The sequence below is a fragment of the Orycteropus afer genome, unplaced genomic scaffold (genome assembly GCF_000298275.1).
Source record: "Orycteropus afer afer isolate SDZICR_OR568_19922 unplaced genomic scaffold, OryAfe1.0 scaffold00081, whole genome shotgun sequence".
Taxonomy (NCBI): domain Eukaryota; kingdom Metazoa; phylum Chordata; class Mammalia; order Tubulidentata; family Orycteropodidae; genus Orycteropus; species Orycteropus afer.
This window is the reverse complement of record NW_006921668.1, coordinates 9,075,972-9,084,588: the sequence shown is the minus strand read 5'-3', so window position 1 is coordinate 9,084,588 and position 8,617 is coordinate 9,075,972.

The following is an 8,617-nucleotide window of genomic DNA, read 5'->3' as shown; positions in this document are numbered from 1 at the left end:
TCTGGTTAGCAGGCAAGTGGTTTAGCCACTATGCTACCAGAGCTCCATCTCATAGTTTAGGAGGCCAGAAATCCAAATTCAGGGTGTCAGCTACTAGAGAAGGTTTTGTCTCTTTTGGCTCTGGGGGTAATTCTTGTCATCAGTCTTCCTTTAGGTATAGGAGTTTCAGAAGGCTCTTCCTTTTTGGTGGTTACAATCCCTCTCTATGCTTGATTCTCTCTCAGTTGGCGGTTTGAAACCACTAGCCACTCCTCAGAAAGAAGATCGGGCAATCTATTTCCCTAGAGATACCACTTCACAAAACCAAAGATGGGTCATTATGAGTCGAATTGACTCAACAGCAGTGAGTTTGGTTTGGTTTTTGGAAGGTAAAATGTGATGCAGGCCCATACACCAGGGAAATTCCCCTTTCATCACATCAGGGCTGTGACCTGAGTAAAGGTGTTGCATCCCATAATAATCCCCTTACAACTGGTTAACTAATCACATCAGATCACCTCCTGATGATAATTATGTAAGTACCAAACCAAAAACAAAACCCATTGTCATGGAGTTGACTCTGATTCATAGTGATCCCTGTTGGATTCTCAAAGTAGTAAACCTTTATGGAAGTACATTACCCCATCTTCCTTCTGTGGAGTGGCTGGTGGGTTTGAACCACCAACCTTCTGGTTAGTAGTCAATTGCTTTAGGCACTGCGCTACCAGAGCTCCTTTATATAAGTACAAACTGCCAGATTACATCATTCATTACATAACTGCCAAACAACTGAGAATCATGGCCCAACCAAGGTGGCACATATTTTTAGGGTACACAGTTTAATCCATGACACTATCATTCAAGAAAAAAGGGTGAGAAAAAGACATTTCCATCCCAAACACTGGGAATATAAAGAATCTAATGGATGTATTTCAGAAAGAAGATTGCTCATAGAAAGGAGGAGAGAGATCCTAGAAGAATCAAAAAACAATAAAATCAATCAAGAATCTAAACTAAATGTTGATTTTAATAATAATATATAATACTTATTGGGTACAAAAACAAGAGTGAGAAACTATTAGAAAATAGTTGCATAAGAAATTGAAGATAGATAATTCTAAAGATGTGTGTGTGTTTTTAAATATAATATTGATTTAGCTTAGCTTTATTTGCAGTTAAGGTTTATGTAAATGTTTTAAGTATGTTGTTGTTCTTGTTATATGCCATCAAGTCAGACCTGACTCATAGCGACCCCTCCTTGAGTTTCTGAGGTAGTATCACTAAGGAAGTAGATTGCCCAACATTCTAAAAATGAAGTAGAATATATATGACTTGAGAGTTTTAAAATCAATAAGAAGAATAAAATTGAATGAGGAATAATTTGGTAGGACTACTTAAATATATCAGTAATAACTGAAAATACTAATGAGCTAAACTTTTCAGTAAAAAAGATTGGATTAAGAACAGAACTAAATGAGTAAATATAAAATTTTTTTTTTTAAGGAAAAGAAAAATTGTGCTAGGATTTTTTTTTTCTTTTTTTAAAATTTTTATTGTGATTTGGGTGAAAATTTATAGAGCAAATTCACTTTCCATACACCAGTTCGTACACATTTGGTTTCATGACATTGACTTCAATTTCCCACAATGTAACAGCTCTCCTCCCACTTCCTCCCTGCAGTTACCTCTTCCCTGTGTGCGTCCTCTCGTGCATTACCACCACCACCTCCCACGCTGTTTCCCTGGGCAAACATTGCCCTTCTCTTCTTACACAATTGATCTCTCCAAGGAGTATATCTACCTGATACCCCACATACCTGTCTATTGTTGGCTGGAAGCCACAGAAGTCAGTTCAGTTCCAGATCTGAAGGGGAACTAGAGGCCATAGTCTCAGGGGTCTCACCAGGCTCTATCAGACCATTAAACCTGGTTATGCTAGGAAATTCTTAATGATAAGAAATGGTGTCATAGATATTACAACTATCAGATAAAATAATCTATTTCAACTCATAGCAACCCCTTCCTGGGTTTCAGAGACCGTATCTCTATGGAAGTAGATTGCTCAGTCTTCATCCCCAGGAGTGGCTGGTGGGTTTGAACTACCAGCCTTTTGGTTAGCAGTCAAATGCCTAAGGCACTACACCACCAGAGCTCCCAAGCTAAAGGTAAAAAGTCATTATTAATCATAATCAGAGAATGGAACAATTCTTAAATAGAGGTATCCAATTAATATGCTCAAAAAATTGGGTGGTCTACTTCTGTAGTAAGACCACCTCGGAAACCCAAGGAGTGTTCGCTATGAGTCGGATCCGACTCAAAGGCTGCAAGTAGTTTCGAGTAAAGACATAAAGGCATCCTGGAATGATGAAAATGGTTCATGTGCTCAGCTGCTAAGCAGAAGGTTAGAGGTTTGAATGCACCCAGTGATGCCTCAGAAGAAAGTCCTGGTGATCTGTTTCTGAAAGATCAGACACCTGATAAACTTTTGGAGCAGAGTTCTACTCTCACACACATGGGATTGCCATGATCTGTAATTGATTCATGGCAGCTAATATTTTAAATATGACACAAAAATTGACTAGAAAAGAGAATTAACAGACCCACCTATAGAGTGGGATATTTAAACATGATTTCCTCAGTAACTGATAGATCAGGCCAATGGAATTTACTAAGAAACTACTTGTTATCTATACAAGTTATATCACTTTTTTTCACTCTGCCCTTCTTATTTACTAATTTAATTCCAATTTTATCACAAGTGGCAAGGTATCCAATTATACCATGACAGGTCCTATGTAGTCTTCTGTACATCCTTGGGTGGAAATGAAATGTAACCACAAGACATCTATTCCCTCTTGCTGAGTTAAAAGCAGATCTGATGGTTAGAACTCAACCAGACATGAGGTGATTTTAAGGAAGGACAACATGGTTCTAGGGTGGTGATGCCCAAGACAGACTAAGCCTAGATCTTTGATAAGATTGTGGAGTTGGCACATTTGTCCTAGAGTACCAATCTACAACTCTTATATGTATATGTGTCTATGTGTGTGTGTGTGAGTGAGATAGAATTTTTTTAGGCAAGGGGAGGAGGAAAAGACTATTAGTCATAGCTAAATGAGTTTCTTAATGATATATATTTAAAATATTTGAGAAATATAATAAGCTTGGTCGGATAAATGCATGTAGAACCCTGTACCCAATGATTCAAGATTAAACATTCTTATCCATCTCACATAGAATTATTTATGGAAATTAACCACATGCCAGGCCATAAAGCTAATGTCAATGATCACCTAAGTGATACAAATAGTATTCTCTAATTAGAATAAAATTAAAAAGACAAAAAAAGTGATAACTGACAAACCACTATGTATTTAGAAATTAAACATACTTTTGAATAATACATTGGGGTAAGAAAAAATATGGAAATTTTAAAGTAAATAATACTGTAAATACTACATATCTATTTAACTATCATAAAAATGTTGCTAAGAACAATATTGTATATACTATTTTGGACCCAAGTGCAAATTTCTTTAAGGTTCATTCTGAAAGGCTGAAATGTCTGTGTTACACGACATGTTCATGTTCAATTTTAAGGACAATACCAAATTGTTTCCCAGTTCCTTGTACCCATTTATACTTTTGACAGCAGTTATAATTGAAGCATTATTTATAATAAAGTTATGCCTAAATTTTCTGCATTATAATTAACCAAACCAAACCTACTGCCGTTGAGTCTATTCTGACTCATAACAACCCCCATTGGGTTTCCAAGGCTGTGAATCTTTGAGGAAGCAGACTGCCTCATCTTTCTCCCACAGAGTGACTTGTGGGTTCTGACTACTGGCCTTTTGGTTAGCAGCCCAATGTAGGTATGCACAATAGAGGAGTCTTAAATTCTTAAATTTTCTGTATTGTAATAAATCCTGCATTAAACATTCTTATATTATTTTCAAATATTTTGTTTCTTGTCTAGATTTTTTTTTCTTAATATAATTTTCTGGAATTGGTATGCTGTGATACAAATATGCATATTCAAAATTGTTATGTATTGCCTCATTGTCTTTCTGAAACATCTATATAATGATCCATTTTTCCATATGTTTGCCAACACAGAGTAGTATCAACTTTTTCTCTCTTTACCAATCTGTGGTTGAAAACTGATTTTTTGAAAACATTGTTGTTTCCATTTCCATTTATTTACGATCCTGTTAGTTTGAACATCTTTTTATAAGTTTATTGTTCATTTGCATTTTTATTTTGGCATTGATAATTTAAACTATTAATTACTTAATCAGCCTAAGAATATGTGTGTGTGTGTGTGTGTGTGTATGTATGATATTGTTAGTTGCTGTTGGCTCTGACTCATGACAACTTTATGTTCAACAGAATTAAACACTGTCCCATCCTGTGTTATCTTCACTATTGTGGATATGTCTGAGTTTACTCTTGTGGCTATTTATAATCCATCTTAATGAGGGTTTCCCTCATTTTGGTTAACCTTCGATTTCACAAAACATGATGTCCTTTTCTAGAGATTTGTCTTTCCTGAAGACATATTCAAAACAAGCAATCTGAAAGCTTTCCATCTTCACTTCTAAGAAACATGTTGGTTGCATATCTTCTAAGAAAATATCAGGAAATCACTTAGAAAATGCCAAAACTTATCACTATTCTTTATTTCACCCCTATATATTACAGACACATTGGGCAATAATGGTCTTGAGACCATCAAGTTGATGATAATAAAAATAGCTATTTTTTTACTATCCTATTATTATGTTCCATACACTTGGCTAAGAATTTTATACAGCCAGTCTGTTTATTCATTTATTGATTCAGTCAACAGTTATCTGTTATGTCCAAGTAGAACTAGCCGTGCAACAGTGAGTAAAACAAATTCCCTGCCCCTCTAAAGTCCAGTGAGTGTCAGACAACATGCAATCAATCAAACAAATAATTACAAAATATGGAGTGTGACAAAAAGAATAGTGTGCTAAAATAGAGACTAACATGGGAGGGAGTATTTGAGGGGAATAGTTGAAGTAGACCTCACGGAGGAGGGGGCACTGATCCAGAACTGTAATGGACAAACTAGAGTCAAAAATACGAGAAGATCTTTCCTGCAAAGAAGAGAACAAATGCACAGACCTCACTCAGAAATATGAGGAGCTGAAAGTTCTCTGTGACTGGATTGTAACATGAAATCAAATTGAAGAAGTCAGCAGGGACCACATCACAAAGGGCCTTATTGGCCTAGGAGAGAACACTGCTTCATTCTGTGAGCCCCAAGAAGATCTAAGGAAATAGAAGTGCCTAGAGGGAGCCCTGGACTTTCTACTAATGAACTATTATTTTTCAGAAACCGTAAGAATAATTTAAATTGTATTTTTTAAAAGTTTACAGTTAGTAGATATTTCATAGAGTTAAGATAGCTGCAAAATGTGATAGATTTAGACTGCCAGAAAAAAAAAAAAAGTATATGTATCTGTTATCTAAGTGGCTCCGTGATATAATTCTCACTTTCCAAGAAGGAGACCCTGATTCAGTCCCCAGCCAATGAATCTTATGTGCAGCCACATCTGTCATTGGAGACTTGCATGTTGCTATGATGTTGAACAGGTTTCAGTGGAACTTTCAGAGTAAGCTTGACTAGGAAGAAAGACCTGGTGATCTTCTTTTGAAAATCAGTCAGTGAAAACCCTGTGAATCACAATGGTCCAATTTGCTGATTATAGGGATGGAGCAGGACCTGGCCAGCAGTGTTTCATTCTATTGTGCATGGAGTCACCATGAGTCAGGGGCTAACTCGATGGCAGTAAAGCCAATCAAACTTGCACTCTTGTCAAGTGCTCTAATAGTTGTGCAGTGCTGTTTTGATAACATCACACCAAAAAGACTTATTCCTTGAATTCTCTTGCAGTACTCCTATGTTTCATTTGATGTGAGGTTTGCTAGCGCATTTTATATATGAATTGGATTTACTAAAACATTTATAGGAATTTACCACTAGGTAAAACATATATCTGCAATCTGACAGCATTGCGTGCATCTTGGTCATTTGGATTTGCTATCACCTTGCTTCATGTGTTTCTGGATGTTCTTAGGATCTCTGGTGGCTCTTAGGAGCTCTGGTGGCATAGTGTCTGAGGCATTTGACTGCTAACCAGGAGGCTGGAAGTTCAAAGCCACCAGCCACTCCTCAGAAGGAAAATTGGGCAATCTACTTCCATAGATATACTGCCTTGGAAACCCAAGGAAGGATCACTATGAGTCGGATTTGACTTAATGGCAGTGAGTATTTTGAGGGTTATAGTAAATCAGATCTCCCTAGATGTTTCCTTTCATTCCTATTTGATCCTCATAAAAACCATGACACTGTGCAGTGTGGATTATTGTCTGCATTATTTTATAGCCAACTTCATTGAGCTTCATATTTCTCACTTACAATAAAGGTGAAAATGCTGATTTTGCCAGCCTTTCACACTTAGTGAGAGGATCAAATAAAGAAATGGATTGGATATGGCTTGAAAAACTAGAATACATCATAAAAGTTAAGGTATTGTGACTATGTTGTCATAAAGGGGCACATCTGTACCATATATATTGCAATGCAAATATTCTTTAAAAAGCACCTATTATCCAGATGGGATCTCATCTTGTTCTGAGCACCATGGTAATGCACTTAAAGGTGAGAGAAGAACTAAATCTGGCAGTGCAGAATTACTCGATCTCTTTCAGTTTAAAACATTACCTTTTAAGTTAATTCAGCCCATTTCTGGCAACAATTCAGAGTAAAGTTGATACTTTCCATCAAGACTATTGCACCTGAGTCACAGATTCTCCACCCTCAGATAACAGGTGGGTACAAAAGGAAGCTTATATAACCTTATGGCATCATGGCAGAGACTTCTAGTGTTAAAACAGCTCTGTGCTCTTCTGCTGGCTTCCATTGGCCTTTGTCTGAAACCCACTAAACCCAGTGCTATTGAGTTGATTCCTACTCATTGTGACCCTATAGGACAGAGTAGAACTCCCCCATAGGTTTTCAAGCTATAAATCTTTATAGAAACAAACTGCCTCATCTTTCTCCCATGGAGTGGCTGGTGGTTTGGAACTGCTGATCTTTTGGAGGAAACCTCATTTCACCTGCCTCCGTATTGGCCTCTATCCTTTCAGCATCTGCTTCTGAAGTTCTACCGATTGTATAATACTAGTTTTTTCTTTCAACCCAGTTATAGATTCTGCACCTCAGACCAACCTAATTTCTCTTTGCCCTTCAGATTTTCTGAGGCTCACCTTGGACTCTACCTGACCCTAGACAAGGCTGCCCTCTGCAACTTCTGCTAAGGGCTCCCCTCTTGCCTTACTGCTATTGCCTCATAGCAGGACCACTGGTTCTCAACCTTTGGTACCACAGGGGACATATGGGAAATTCTGGGATTCTACAATGTGATCAATAGGTGTTAAGGAGTACTTATGACTGTTCCTTGTCAGCAAAGACAGCTTTGTCAGGCTATCTGATCTAGCATTACAAGCCAGAAGTATGATCAGAAGTATGATACAAGCCCATTCTGGTTTTGTTTTCACAACTAATTTATTCTTTTAATTCTACTTCATTCCTCACTTTGAGTTTCAATGAGAAGATGAGAAAAGAACAAAGAAATTTTGCCTCTACTCTATGTGTCTCTTGACCTTTGTGAGCTCCTTTACATCATATGTTCTTTCTTTACATGTGGTAAATAATAGAGTAGAAAACCTGATCATCAAAGGACTTCCAGTAAGATGGAGGAATGGGCAGACATGTGACACAGACCCTCTTCAACAAAGAAAAGAAAAACCAATTGACAGAGACACAGAAGATAATCCTGGAGCCCTGAGCTTTGAAAGGAACTGTACAGAAGTGGATTAGCACCAACTAGTGGAGAAAACCTGAACAAAAACAGTGAGTACAGAGATGGTCGGAGCTGCAGGCTGTCACCTACTCTGACAGGACCAACAGCCTGAATATTTCCAAGTAGTGTTGGGACCTGAGAATTGACCTAAAGATAAACCCTGGTCACCAAGGGCTGAAGGGACAATTGGGCTGGTAGCCTATGACTAGGAAAGGAAACAGCAAGGAGGTAGACAACATGAGCTGTGGACCTTCCGCTGCCTGGAAGGTGCAGCCATTTTGATTGTTTACACATGGCAGGCATTTTGGATATTTAAAGTGACCAAGGGCACAGCCATTCTGAATGTTTGCAAGTGGTGGCCACTAGGATATTTAAAGAGACCAAGGGTACAGCCATTTTGAATCTTTACAAGTGGCAACCATTTTGGATTTTAAAGTGATAACATTCTCATTCAGATTCCAGGGATCTTAGAATAGGCTCTGTTTGCCAAGGTGGGCAGGGAATATGAGAAGCTGACAACAGGAAAGGAGACAGGTGGTGAGTGTATAAGTGCTATCAACTAGTGAATAGAGAGAGGAGCGCAGTACCCTGCTTGCGTAGATAACATACAAACAAAGCAAAGAAAACAAAAATCATGGGCAAGTCGACTGGGGGCAAGATGGCGGACTAGGCAGAAGGATTGCACAGACCCTCTTCAACAAAGAAAAGGGAAACCAATTAACACAGACACAGAAGATAAT